Here is a 14,503-nt window from a genome sequence, read left to right as displayed (position 1 = left end):
AAGTTCAAAGAAGAGGAGGAACTTGTGGAATATCTCAAGCTTGCAATGGAGAGTAACCATTCGTTGACTCCTAGTGAAGTGAGAAAGCTCGTTTATAGCTTTGTTATCGGCAATGGAACAAACATGAGCAATGCATTATTCTGTTGTCTGTGGCTTACGTTGTCTTATTTATAATCAATGATTCTTTATTTGTTTAATAAGACAATTTACGAAACCTAATCTGACAGACATTTAATTATGTGTTGTACATTGACAGATAAATTGATTGAACTGGTAACACCTTATCTAACTGTTTCATCATTAAGAACTGGTTAATAAATAAACATTGAAAGAAAAAGACAGAGATTTTATCACATCTATTCAAATTCTCATTGAGTCGTAATCCTTATTTACCAAATTCCAGTTGTGTTACATTCCAAATAGTTAATCAATGAGTTTCAAATTTTTGAACAGATAATCTCAAGACTTAGTCGACATAATCTCCTTGATTCTTCACCACTCTCTCAAGATTGACTGTAATGTTGTTTAGAAGACTGAAAACAAAGTCTTTAGTGCACACTTTCTGCCAAACTTTAAAAATTTCTTCCCATAGGCGCTGCTCACTAAACACTTTAATTTGCTTTTCATTCAGCTCGTTGATCATCACCTTCCACAGCCATTCTACAGGCATTATGTCGCCAAAACACCTGGGCCAATCGAGAAGAATCAAATCATTTCTGTTTTCACTGTAGAACTTTTTCATGGCAGCAGAATGGTGAACCGGAAACCTGAATAAAAAACAACAATCTTGTAATGAATATAATAATATATAATTTACAAAGTAGTAACTTACCAGTCATGGAAATATTGAATCATGTTCGATGAAGTTTGTTCTCTCAATGGAAGCACATGATTTTCCAGGAGATTGCTGTATTTAGCTGAATTTAGTCTACCATCAACTCGAGAAATTGTAGAGTTGATTGTCGACATACAGCTCCAAGCAAGAACAGTATTGGGAATGTTAGCTTTTTCTGATTGGTGATATAAAGAGATTGTTCCGTTGTCTTCAAACCTAACAAGTATCAAGATGTGTATGTAAGTAACATGACTAATGATAATATACTGAACCACTGAGCAAATGTGTTGTACTTTACCTGAACCGTTGACTGTCTCCATAAGCAACACCAATTGTATATTTATCGCCATTCTTTATCATGTTCTTTGCAGCTGAAGCTCTTGAAATTTTTTGGTCGAGTGTCAATTCAGGACGAAACATATTGTTTGAAGATAAAACCAAACACACGAAATCGGAAAAAGGTTTCAATCCACTAAATGTAATTACAAATGTTTAGTTTGGTCTTATTAATACAAAAATGAAATAAATTTAACCTACAATGGGCCTCAAAATGTGAAATCCTAAATTCGTTTGTGTTTTCACTTGTCAGTTCGCACAAATATGTCTAAACAGCAATATTTTGGCCCCTCCTACAGCTCCACCCACAGGAGGTGCTAAAATGTCCTTTTTTACCCCGTTAAATGTGTCCAAATCAACCCAGACCCAACTAATGTCAAATAAACTAAATTATAATATATTTAGAAACACAATTTGTATAAAATAAAAGTACCCCCTTAAACTAGAAAAAAAAGCCTATCAAACAGCTATCTGGGTTTAATCATAATGTTTCTTAAAGTATAAAAAAATTAAAAAACTAAACGCTTGAAATATTTTTTCAGATTCCCATTTTTTTAATTTCCCATATAACTTGAAAAATAAACAGTATTTCAAGTAAAAAAGTTTAGTGGACAAATAAAACATAATTTAGCATACATAGTATTTATTTCGTAATTTTTTATAAACTTTTACATATTTTAATTGCTCTGTACATTATAGCCCCATGTCCCACATAGCCCCGGTCTCCCCTAACTGTTAAAAAAGGAGGCATAGAAATTTTACTTGGACATTGTTGGAAATTTTACTTGGATTTATTAAAATCAAGATAAAAAATAGTAAACAAAAAGAGGTAACAATAAAACAAAAAGGGTTAAAAAAATAAGAGTGGGAAAATACAAAGTAAAAAGAGAATAAAGACGAAATCGAAATCGAACATAAAAACCAAATCAAATAATTAATACTCTCCACTCCCATAGCAGAAAACTTGTCTTGCTAGGGAAGATTCAAACTTTTTTTTTCTTTTTGTTTACACTGAGCATGCACTGACAGTTGGAAGGTTACGCAAAAAAGCGAATTCACTAACTAGGATTCGGCAACCAGCTAGGTAACAAATACGCAAATTAAATTTCTAAAACAGTAATAAAAACAAATGAAAACCCCGTTACGCAATGTATCTAATTTTGAAAGAATTATGTACAAAATTTGGTGAAGATTGGTCATTCAGGGAAGGAACGTATAAAGGATTACAAAATGGACATTAAACCCTCTGAATTTCACTACTAGCTACTACTACCCTACCCCCTATACCCCACACCCTATATTGTTAAGGACCTTCGTATATAAATATACCTCAGGGATAAACATAGTTTCCTGCAATGTGGGTAGGTGGCTTTCAAAATAAAATCGCTGTTCGGATTTGTTTGGACCATACTGTACCTACGTTAAGTGTCAAGCGTAATAAAAACTTTATTTCTGCTATCGGCCGCAGTGTTGCGCATCGGCGTAAACTGCGCAAGACTTTTTGCTCGACTGCTACTATAGGCAATAGCCCTATAGCTTACACCTAATCTTATACAGTCATGCCTGTAAGTTTCTTGAGCAGGCAATCTGCTCTATGTCATTTTAATTAAACTTGATGGAAGGTATAGCTTAGGAAGCACCATGTTCCTCTAATTTTGGTTCATTCTGGTGGGAAAAATGAAAAGAGAAAGGAAGGGAAGAAGAGAATGGAAAAGCACAAAAGGAATGTAAAAAGGGGAAAGGTGTGCTTTTTGGTATACCTTCCGTCAATTTAAAATACAATGATATAGAGCAATTTCCCTGCTCAAGAAACTTACAGGCATGACTGTATTTGTCATTTATGAAACCTAAATAATCATTAATCAACTATTTTTGATGAATTTTTGCGGACCGCTTCTTCGCCAACGGAGTTTCCAATTTTTTAAGGGGGTATAAAATGCTAAGGGAAATTCCCCAGTTTCAGTTTTCCTCTCTTACAGATACACCCAACTGAAAAAGAGCCACCCAGCGAAGGAAATGCTCTCCCGACCCACCCACCATAGAGTAGTCTAACGTCCGAAGTTGCCAGTTCGCTGAAATTGGGAAAAATTGATTTGGCACGAACCAGTAACAGTTCTTGCATGGCAGCTTATGGAGTTTCGCCCGTTTTAGTTTTAGTTTTTAATTGTCCTATTTAAGTCGTCTTCAATTTCTATTCTTAATTAGATAAATACATTCCTTAGTTATCAGGTAATCTTTTAAGATTTATTTCGGGAGTTCGCCTTGAGATTTCACGGCAGTCGGACGCGCGTTAAGTCTCTCCTTCCTTTTTTCCTTTTTGTGGGCGTTTCATACCTCTCCTCCTAGGACTATTTTCGCCTCCAGCTACTTTCTCGAACCACGCCGTCTCTCGTACGTAAGTCCGCCTAACCTCATTGTCCGTCTGTATCTAAAACCGCTCTTGAACCGCGTGGCTCTCGTTTGTCTAGTAATTTTCACGATGTACAATCGTAGACGTAGTACCTCAGAGATGAGCGAAGGAGATAATGAGGATTCGCCTAGTCGCCCATTAAAAGTCTTAGTCGACCATGCTAATTCCATGCAGCCATCACTTTGCATAAGCAGCCTTAGTAAAATTGCCCCAGTAGTTGTCTCCGCGATTGATAAACCCGGGTTCTTCCTGTCTCTCAAATTTTCTGACACTAAATCCTTTGTTGATGATCTTGCACGCTTAGTCAAGCCTGTTAAGAATGTCGAAGTCACGTCAGGGGGAGACCTTTTTGTCTTCCCGTTCAATTTGGAACAAAAACAGGCTATTTTGAAGTTAAACTGCATTAACCACCTTGAGGTCTCTTGTAAACTAACCAAATCTGAATCTGAATTTAGAGGAGTTATAGTTGGAGTCCCTGTGTCGGAATCGGATAGCGAGGCTTTGTTAGATCTCTTGAAAGACCAACACGTCACCCACGTGCATCGGGTTAACAAATTCGTTGATGGGGTTCAGTCTCCATCCACTGTTGTAGTGCTCACCTTTTCGCAACCGTTTCCTTACAGAGTAAGATTGGGTTATAGAAGCTTTGTGGTTCGTGCATACTCTCCCAAGCCCATGCAATGTTCAAAATGCCACCGCATTGGGCACACCGCCGCGCATTGTAATTTTCCCGCTAGATGTCCCAGCTGCGGTGGCAGTCACCCACCGGCCGCCAACTGTGAAAGCAAGGCCAATAAGCTATCCACTCTCCGTAGTTCCACACAAACGCCTCCTTCTGCTTCAAGCCCAGCCGCGCCCTCGGCGACCGAACTCGCCCAACAGAAAGAAATTGATAGTCTCCATTTGAAAGTCAAACTGTTGGACTCTAAACTTTCCCAGTTAGTGGTAGATATCCAACTTCTTTTCACTTTGAAAAGCAACGTTGAAAAAATAGTTGATTCCTTTGCAGCTATTCACGAGAAAATCGAGACATTGTCAGGAGTACCCGGTGCGATTCAAGGTCTGCAGAACCAATTTGCCGAGATGGCAACCTTCATGAAGTCTGTGAACGTGTCGCCATCTCAGAGCCAGGCCCAGTCTCGTTTCCATAGAACGCCTTATGATAAGTCTCCCCAAATCAACAAATGAATAAAACAATCCCTCATCTCAATATTATTCAATGGAACGCCAGAAGTTTATACCGTGCTAAGTTGGATTTATTTAAAAATAATCTCAGAAGTTCTAATCCCTCAATTGTTTTGTTGAGCGAGACCCATTGGGTCGATTCTCACCCTGTTGCTTTTGATGCCTATAATTGTTTTGTTAAAAATCGCACAGATAAAAACGGTGGCGGAGTAGCCATTCTCGTTAAGAAGTCCATCTCTGCGTCTTTAATTCTTTCCCCTGTCCTTGCCCATATAGAGTGTATCGGGGTCTCGATTTTACTACCCGATGGCAAAAACCTTGTCCTGATTTCGGCGTACTGCCCCAAAGGGGATGCAGAACCGTCGGAAATCGCCTCGTTGCTTGACCAGTCTAATAATTTGTGTGTTATTGGCGGCAATTTTAATGCCCATCACCGTGCGTGGGAGAACTCGTGGGCTAACAATAGATGTGGGTTGTCGATTGTCCAATATCTCAGTTCTAATTCTAATATGGTCTTGTGTACGCCCCCAAACCTCCCGACTAGAATTGATCCCTCTACTAATCATTGCTCCACAATTGACCTCACTTTCGCCACCCCAGATTTAGCGCATTTGACTCAAATCTCTCTTGGTCCAACTACATGGGACAGCGATCACGTCCCCATCCGTATTTCTCTAAATATGAAAATGGATTTCATTTCCGACCTTCCGTCTACCTGGAAGTTTGACCCCAACAAGTGGTTAGGGTGGAATAACCTTATTGAAAGCAATCTTACTAACTCAAATTTTTCTTCTTTGTCTGACCCGGTCGTAGCATACCAAACGTGGTATGACTCCATTATGAATGCTAGTAACGTGACGTTTAAAATTTCCCCCAGGAATAACCAAGCTAGGGAACCAAGTAGGCCTTGGTGGTCAGCTGATATTAAAAAATCGATTGCCGTAGCTAGGCGAGCCAAGCTACGCTGGCTAAAATCTCCTTGTATTGAAAACAAAATCGAGCTCAACCGTTTAGATGCTTTGAAAAAAAAAGCTATAGCCAAAGCCAAGTCTGTTTCGTGGAATAATTTTATTACAGTTCTGGATGCAAGCAAATCAAATGATATCTGGCGCTTCACTAATAAAATGATCGGTTCAGCTCCGTCACCCTCTTCCAATTACCCAGTAGTTGATTCTTCGGGCGCACCTTTGATTTCCACCCAGGAGAAAGCGGAACTGTTTTTACACACATTGTCGGCCCATACCTCTACGCCCCCCTCCTGCACAGGAGCTGCGGACAAGGAGAAATTCTTTACTAGTAAAGCAGATGCCGCTATTTCCTCCGAGGTTCCGAACCCTCTTAACAGTAAAATAACTTTGTCTGAATTGTCGTCGGGCCTTCAGAACCTAAAAAGTAGAGCGTTAGGTCCCGATCTGATCCATAATGAAATGCTTAAACAGCTCAGTCCAGTTAACCGCAGGTCCCTTTTACATTTATTTAATCTGTTTTTCGTATCCGGCTTCAGTCCAAATCATTGGAAAACTGCTATTGTTGTCCCTCTCCTTAAACCAGGTAAGCCTCCCAAGGACGTCAATTCGTAACGTCCGATCTCCCTTACGTCGTGTGTGGCTAAAGTATTTGAACGCGTTATAAAATTTCGGCTCCAATGGCACTTTGAACACTTCAATTGCATCCCGAAATTCCAAGCTGGCTTCCGACCAGGTTTTTCCACGTTCGACCATATAGTCAGACTCGAGTCCCACATAAAGGAAAGCTTGAATAAAGGCCAGAATACTTATGCAGTTTTTCTAGACATTTCCAAGGCGTATGATTCAGTCTGGATCCCAGCCCTCTTGTACAAATGATCTAAATTGAAAATTTCTGGTTCTATATTGAATTGGCTCAAACACTTTCTTACTAACCGTTCCTTTACCGTAAGAATAAATAACAAGCTATCTTCACCGGCAGCCCTCAAGCGTGGTGTCCCCCAAGGTGGAGTTCTCAGTCCCACACTTTGGCTAGCCTATATGTACGATTTCCCGATTCCGGCTCCTCTGTGCCACACAGTGCTCTTTGCAGACGATATTGAGCTTCATACGTCGTCAAACTCTAACGTGCGGGCGGCCGAGGTGTTGCAACCGTATCTTAATCGTATTGGCCTCTGGGCCACAGATTGGTGCCTAGTCTTTTCAATTGACAAATGTGTCCTTCTCATTTTCTCGAGAAGACGCTCTATGAATCAGGATTTAACCTTAACCTAAACAATCTGCCTATCCCCATTGAAACCACATTTAAATTCCTTGGAGTTCATTTTGATAAAAAACTCAGCTGGAACGCGCATGTCAGCATTACGTTCGCCAAGGCGTCTCGTAATCTGAATGCCATTAAAATTCTTGCGAGAGGTAAGACCGGCCTTAATTTCAGGTCTCTAGTCCGCCTTTATAAATCTCTCATTCGAAGTAGACTTGAATATGGCGCTGTAGTCTTATCGTCTCTCTCTAAGTCTCAGACTTACTCATTTGAAGTGCTCCAGAATGCTGCAATGAGATCTAATGTCGGTGCTTTTAAGTCCACTGCGGTCGCTCTTTTGAATTGGGAACTTAACATTGAACCTATCGATTTCCGGTGGAAATCGCTGGCGATCAATTACTTGCTGAACCTTAACGCCAAACCGTTTAATATGACCTACCACACGGCCAGCTCTCTTGTTCACGGAAATATTAAATGGAAACCTCGTAGTACCCCGGCCATCGTTCCCCTCTGTAAAAATCTCAACTTAATCGACAATCTCAACATCTTCAAAAATAGCGCGTCAACTGTTAGGCCTCTCCCGCCCCCGCCGTGGCAAACACCCCACTCCGAGTTTTCTAAATTTCCCATCACGAAAAAGATGTCCGTTCAGAACCCGGGCCTGGCCCGGGCCACCTTTTTGGAACTTTACGAGTCCCAACCAGCGAATACCATAAATGTGTTCACGGATGGAGCCTTGAGAGACAACCGTGCTGCTTGTGCGTTTACCATCCCTGCCCGTGATGTAAATAAAGCTTGGAAACTTCCCGATAACAGTAGCAATTTTTCGGCCGAGCTCGCGGCGATTAGACAATCACTAGACTATATCTATAACTTTGAAATTGCAGTGGTTAATATTTTCAGCGACTCTCTGGCAAGTGTCATGGCTATCCATAATCAGCGTGTCGATTCCCATCACCTTATTAAAGATATCCGTCAGACTGTATCTAACCTTTTGAGTTCAGGATCCCGTACTAACTTTATTTGGATACCGAGCCACGTAACCATCCCTGGTAATGAACGCGCCGATGAGCTCGCTACTCAATGCTTTTCTGATCCCGTTAGCCCGGTCTTATCAATCACGCCTTCAACATCAGAATTCTTGAACGTTATCCACTCTGTTAGAATTTCTAACCTCAGCCGTTCCCTTAGACTGGCCTGTCCTACTCTCCTTCCCTCATCGAGGTGTCGTATGGGTCTTAGACCGTGGCAGGTTCACAAGTCGAGAGTTATTTCGAGAATCCTTCACAGGCTCAGGAGCGGTCGAAATCGCCTAAATAAAACGCTGAGACATTTTTACGCGGACAATGATGGTTTTTGCCCCAATGGTTGCCCCAATTTAGAAGACTCTAATCACGTTCTTACCGTATGTCCAACTTATGAAATCTTTCGGGAGCCCCTAAGATCTCTCGTATTCGGTCTCAAACTTGATTTTGTCCTCCCAGTCCTTATTGGCATTTGTGAAAATATTCCTTCTAATAGTCAATTTAAAATCAGAGACGGCGTAGTAAAATTTCTAACTCAGTCTGGCCTCATTAGTCGAATTTAAATTCCATTTCACCCTTTCTCCCTCCCCCCCCCCAAAAAAAAAACTATCTATGTGTTTACTCTCTTTCATAGTCTTTTGACTATGACATGTGATTCTACAAAAAGATCTCAATCAATCGGTCGGTGCGCAAAGGGCTCGTCCATACTTGCCCGTAATCCGAAGACGTGGGCTGCGATTTAGCAGCCCCCTTCGGTGGCACCCTTAAAACAAATATCATCATCATTTAAGATTTATTTCCCCTCGATAGTCATTGTAGTTTATTTATTATGAATTTTTTTGTAACCGTCCCTACCGTGTTTACGAAAAAATATCGCCATTTCCTGCCCCAAGGGAAGAATGGAAAGAAGAGACGAAGGAAGAAACTAAGAGGGGACAAAGGGGTAGCGCGGGGTTCTCTTTCCTCGGGGCAGGATATAGTCTTCGAAAACAAAATGCCTTTTACTTAAAAATTCATAATAAATAAACTACAATGACTATCGAGGGGAAATAAATCTTAAAAGATTACCTGATAACTAAAGAATGTAGTTATCTAATTAAGAATAGCAACTGAAGACGACTTAAATGGGAAAATTAAAAACTAAAACTAAAACGGGCGAAACTCCATAAGCCGCCATGCAAGATATTTTACTTTTACGTGTCAAATCGATTTTTCACAATTTCAGCGAACTGGCAACTTCGGACGTTAGATTACTCTATTTCTATTACCAGAAGGCAGATGGTGTTTTCCCACTTTCCCCTCTTTATCCCTACCACTTCTTCCCGCCTTTTGCTGCCTAATGGCAGGGCGAGAAGAGAATTTTGAAATCTTTCTGTGTCCGAAAAGAAAACTTATAGGCCTATTATATCCACCTGTGTAGTATGGATCAAGCAACAACATGAGTCAGTGGAGTGTTTTTTCCCATTCTGAAACCAAACATCTTGCACAGCTCCAGGTAAATTAGACTTGATAATGATTTTTTTAGATCGCAGTAACATTGTGTGATATTTAAAATTATGATTGACAATAGGCTCAACCAGGGGCTCAACATGTGCTGAAGAACACCAGGTCTGTTGTGATCATACAATATGAAATTTGCCCATATCTGCTCAGCAGACCAGACTAGTTTCAGCTGCAAAAAGAATTCTGTAAGCCAATGGGTTTTGAATACCAAAAAACAAAATTATTCCATTGTTTGCATTTGTTTTCAGGAATTAATGAGGTATTGTTAATATAAATTTGATTCCAAACCTGATTGGTATTTTGTTAGAAACCCACTTGCAAAGTTCATCCTTGCACGGAATTTGATGGAAAAGTGATATTTCAAAGTTTATCATTTCTGACTATCATGATGAAGTGTAATATTCAAGTTCAAAAATGCTTAAAAGAACATATCCTTTTTGCAAGGTATACAGGATTTTGGTTGAGATGTTTAATGTGGTATGTTATATTCAAACATTTCTTTGAATTATTTAAATGATGTATTTTCTCAAATCATTAGGTCAATATAGTGATTTATATAAACAATACCATTTTAATTTGGATGATGAATCCTCTTGGAAAGGAGCTATTGGCATTGGCAGTAGTATGTGACAGTATTCACAAGGGTTTTCAGATTTTTTAAGATGACCTTGCGAAGTGAGAAATATAGGCTAGTTTTTTCAAAGGTAAACATTTCCATTTTTTTAGTATGTTTTTATAAACTCGCATGAAAATGCTTTGAATTTACAGGCCAGAATCCTGGAATTGTAGATTGATTCGTGATATGGCCTTGAAGATAGAGATTGTCTTTTTTGCCTATTTTTCCTATTTTTAGCTATGAGATGCTAAAAGTTCAAATAAAAAAATATCCTAATTTAAATGTTTTAAAAGACCGTTATGCAGCATGTGTTGTGATTTTTCTTCGTACAAAACCAATTTCACCAACAGGTTAATAAGTGGTTTGACGCCATAAGAGGACGATGCGTTCAAAGTAAGTTTCATTTCGTCTGAAATCACGCAAAATTTATTTCAAGTTTTCTTGCTGGAAATCCGAAATATGACATGGAAATAAATAAATAGCTAGTTAGCTACTGGTTAAGAAAATTTTTATTATTTTAAAATGCAAAGAATACAGTTAATGCTTTAACAATTTAACAGGAAGTATTCAGATCACAAACATTTTAAACTAATAGACTGTTTTTTTGTTACGCTTGTTTCATAACTTGTTTGAATTCGAATTGTTTGCGTGGTTGCCTGCTCCATGATCATCATTGAAAAGACTATCAGCTTTTTCTCTGAGATGTAGATGTGAAGCCTTTTCCTCTATCAAAAACTCAGAATGCTCCAGTAATTGGATCTAATAAGTCTTTGGAGGTACTCGCGTTAACATTCCATGTTTGATTAAATTATTTTTTATTTTTTCAACCGAATCTTCTTTATCTTCCGGTCTTATTTTAGTATTTTGCATGTCATACAGCTAGTTGCAATGTTTCCAGAGCTTCGGTCAGTGCTACAGCTTGTTCAGTGGCAAGAGCTTCAGCTCGTTGTGGGTAGTGGCTGCAGACTGTGCCACTTCATTTTCCTCATCGGTTAATTCAATGGCAGTTTCTTTCGATTGCGAGATTGTTCTGTCCAAGCTTTTAAATGTTCTTTGCATTAGTTGAATTCTCATTCTAATTCCAGATTTTTTTTCTGCTTTCATCACGCGCAGATTTTTCTTGATTACAAATGTTGAGCTTTTGAATTAGTCAACTCGTTTTGCGATTCATCCAACTGTTCTTCTGTTTCTATATTAGCAAAGTTAACTGCATCCTCTAAAGTGGATAAATCTTGGTCGAGGATAGATTTTTAATTGTCAAAATGTGCTTTCAAATTTCCCATCTCGGCGTTGGCTTCATCCAAAAGTCTGCACTTTCTCTGGTTTCAGCTTTAGCGAGGTTAACCGCAGTCGTCAGCACTTGCGGATTTTTCGAGTTCGCAGAAAGATTTCTGATTGTCAAAGCGCGCTTTTAAATTCCTTAGCTGAAAATTCCTTGTTCTTTTAGTGTAAGATGTTCGTGAGTGAACTCTGAAGGAAATCTACGTCCATCTCCATCCGTAAAGCGAAATTATTCCAACAGTGCACAAAACGAATGAAGTAAACATTTTTTTTTTACGTTAGCTTCTTTATTTTCTAACAAGAATGCAAAAACATCTTGAAAATTAAGAGCTAATATCGCGATCATTTTATCAATCGATTTTCCGAGGTTTATGTTCAAATTATTCGGTCATTTATTAAAAAATAAATTTGAATTATTAATTCAAAGGTACCAATAATTATTTTTAGTAATCCTATTGTCTTTCTTTCCAGATTTTGGCCGCCCTAAACTCATCAAGCAAAAGGTTTTTATTTAAAAATAATTCGAGCTATTTTGGAATTCAATAACAGTTAGCCGAGCGTATTTACAAGAAAGTGGCAACGTCGAATAGATAATGGAGAGAAAGCATCATATGCTAGACAAGAAACTTCGGTGTGAACTGTGAGTGAAGTGTTATTTGGCTCTTCAATTTTTGCTCAGGTTTAATTTTTGCTGGATTCTCTTTTATAGGTATACAATCAATTTTAATCATTTTATCTCTATTACCCAACATATGAAAATTTCCTTCTGTACCTTAATTAAATGAGATGTGTCGATTTCATTCTTGATTTGGCTTTCCTTTGCAAAAGCTTGAGACGCCGTATTTAGTCTGCAGTGAAGTGTTCTGTTCAATTTAAGTATTTCTTTTTTAGATAATCTGTTGAGGAGCAGTTTTTCGTTCATGGGTTATATAGTTTGTTTATTAAAGATGGGCTGCATACAAAACCTGTATAGCAATCTTCAGCACTTGGAGATAAGAATTGCCATAATACAGGAGACACACTGAACACAAAATCACATCTGCTTCTTAATGTTGTGGGGAAAGTTTCCAAATAGGTCCTTGATAAGAATGCCATTGCCATGATTGCCATTGTTCTTCAGATTGGGAATAAGATCTTTAGAGCGAACATGAATGACGGATCACCCTCCCGTACTTTGACGTCTATTATTCTTAAGCGGAAACAGACCTGAACCAGTGGATCCTATCTTTCGTAAAATATGTGTTAAGATAAGATACTTTTGGTACATCTTCGGTATCTTGTTTGTTGTGTCAAATCCAGTGAAATTGAAAATATCTATCGTTAGGGTATCAAAATTATTGGTAACTTTTCCTAATAAAAAAGATACGATAATTTCGAGCCCATCTAGCGGCAGAAAACAAATTTACTTTGCTGTATGTATTGAAAGAAAGATTAAAATTTTGAAGATGAAGACTCAGCTGACTCAGCAGTCAGCTCTACCTACCTCTAGAAGACCAGTTTCAGCCATGCCTTTTTTCGGAGATTTATTTTATTTTATTGGAGAGTAAATTTGCTTATACTGAAATGACCTATTTTGAAGCATATGGCATGTGACTTTTAGTGATTGATTCATTCCAAAACTTAATTTTTATTTGTGCTCTAACCTTATGATCTCTTTCTCTATGATGTAGTACTATTGGTTAAAAAAAATTGCGCTTTTACAATGCATTACTCAACAATCTTGTTGGGGTTATTTTGAAGAAGAAAACAAAAGGGAAACACATTGTTAAGCATAGCGCTTTGGATATATTAACAGCCAAACGTTCTGTTATAAGACCGGAACTCTTGGTCAATTTGAAGCTTAGTAATTAAGGGTAACGTTGGGTTTTTAATTGATTTACTTGATAAAACTAGAAAGTAAATGCTGTGCGAATGCAATACAACGCAGAAATCCAATAATTCTTCGATTCATATTTTCATTTTCTTTCATTCTGCTTAAAAATATCTTGTATCTTATTTTAACTTATCTTTAGCCCACTAGAATAAATTTCGAAAATATCTTATGCTTACCTTTTTCAGATGATATCTTGTATCGAAGCATTTTTTCGGTATTTTGGGTTTATCTTAACTTAACTTTATCTGTTTAAACTGTTTGTTTTTTTTCAATATCTGCAACTTAAGGGTAAAAAAGATAGGATTCACTGACCTGTACAGATGAAGGAAAAGGCGATACCGAGAATCGTTGACCCCTTCACCCTCAGGGCTTTTTTCCGGCTTTTCCACTCTAAACCTAGCAAATATTTTTCTTTATTGTTTAATTCAAATCGAGTGAAAATTAAGAAAAAGTGGAATGGGAAGGAGATAACAAAAAAAGGGGGAAATAACGAATCATCATTTCCGGTTGCGGTCGTTTGAAGAAGAGGGTAGGCTCATCCGGCGTTTCCTGTTTTGAGCAATACAAAGTTCCTCATAACATCCATTTACGGTTTCTGTAACTTTCTCTCTGGTGAAAGTTGTGTAAAGATTCATCCTACACCAAGACCTATTGTTCGCCTCGGAATCAGTTTATCGGGGTGAAGGCTCGTTCAATCTGGTCCCTATAGGAATGAAGGGTTGGAGCCCTTAACAGATTTGAGGGGGAATGAAAGGAATGCCTTATTACGTTAAGAGATGCTGTTTCATGAAACTTTAATAGAAACATAGAACCGAAGGATGTGTGAATTTAACACTATCCTGGTTCAAAAATGAAAAAAGCTCGTTAATAGTCTCCGCTACATTTAGAACAGTGGGGAGTGAAAGAACTGAAAAGAAATAAAATTATTATTTTAATGCGTAGTTAATTACTCTAACTTCGACTGCTCATGTACGTATGCAGTTTTTTTTAAACCTCTCCTAGTGTTGAGAACCAATACGCAGATGTCCATCCTAATTTTGCTTCTTGAAGAAAAAAGAGGACAGAATCTGACGATGGGCTTTGGATCTCTTCTCAACTCTTCTCTTTGGAACCGTTTTCCTTTCCTGAGGAAGACGCTCGTTGTCAGTTCCATTGGACATTTTAACACTTCCGTGCGTCCCGGAAGTCAGTACGAACTTCGATTTCGTTC

At 38.4% G+C, this 14,503-nt stretch overlaps 1 long non-coding RNA gene across 1 annotated transcript; it reads left to right on the top strand.

The window, feature by feature from the left end:
- Window positions 1-9,319: 9,319 nt before the first annotated feature.
- LOC124329138 lies at window positions 9,320-10,421 on the top strand. The gene is made up of 5 exons (XR_006916583.1): window positions 9,320-9,515; window positions 9,591-9,708; window positions 9,772-10,000; window positions 10,062-10,227; window positions 10,292-10,421. It is a non-coding gene; the product is annotated as an uncharacterized LOC124329138 (long non-coding RNA).
- Window positions 10,422-14,503: the final 4,082 nt, after the last annotated feature.

Source organism: Daphnia pulicaria, chromosome 1, assembly GCF_021234035.1.
Source record: "Daphnia pulicaria isolate SC F1-1A chromosome 1, SC_F0-13Bv2, whole genome shotgun sequence".
NCBI classification, from domain to species: domain Eukaryota; kingdom Metazoa; phylum Arthropoda; class Branchiopoda; order Diplostraca; family Daphniidae; genus Daphnia; species Daphnia pulicaria.
The sequence above is the reverse complement of the archived record's forward strand: the minus strand, read 5'-3'. Positions and strand labels throughout refer to the sequence as shown.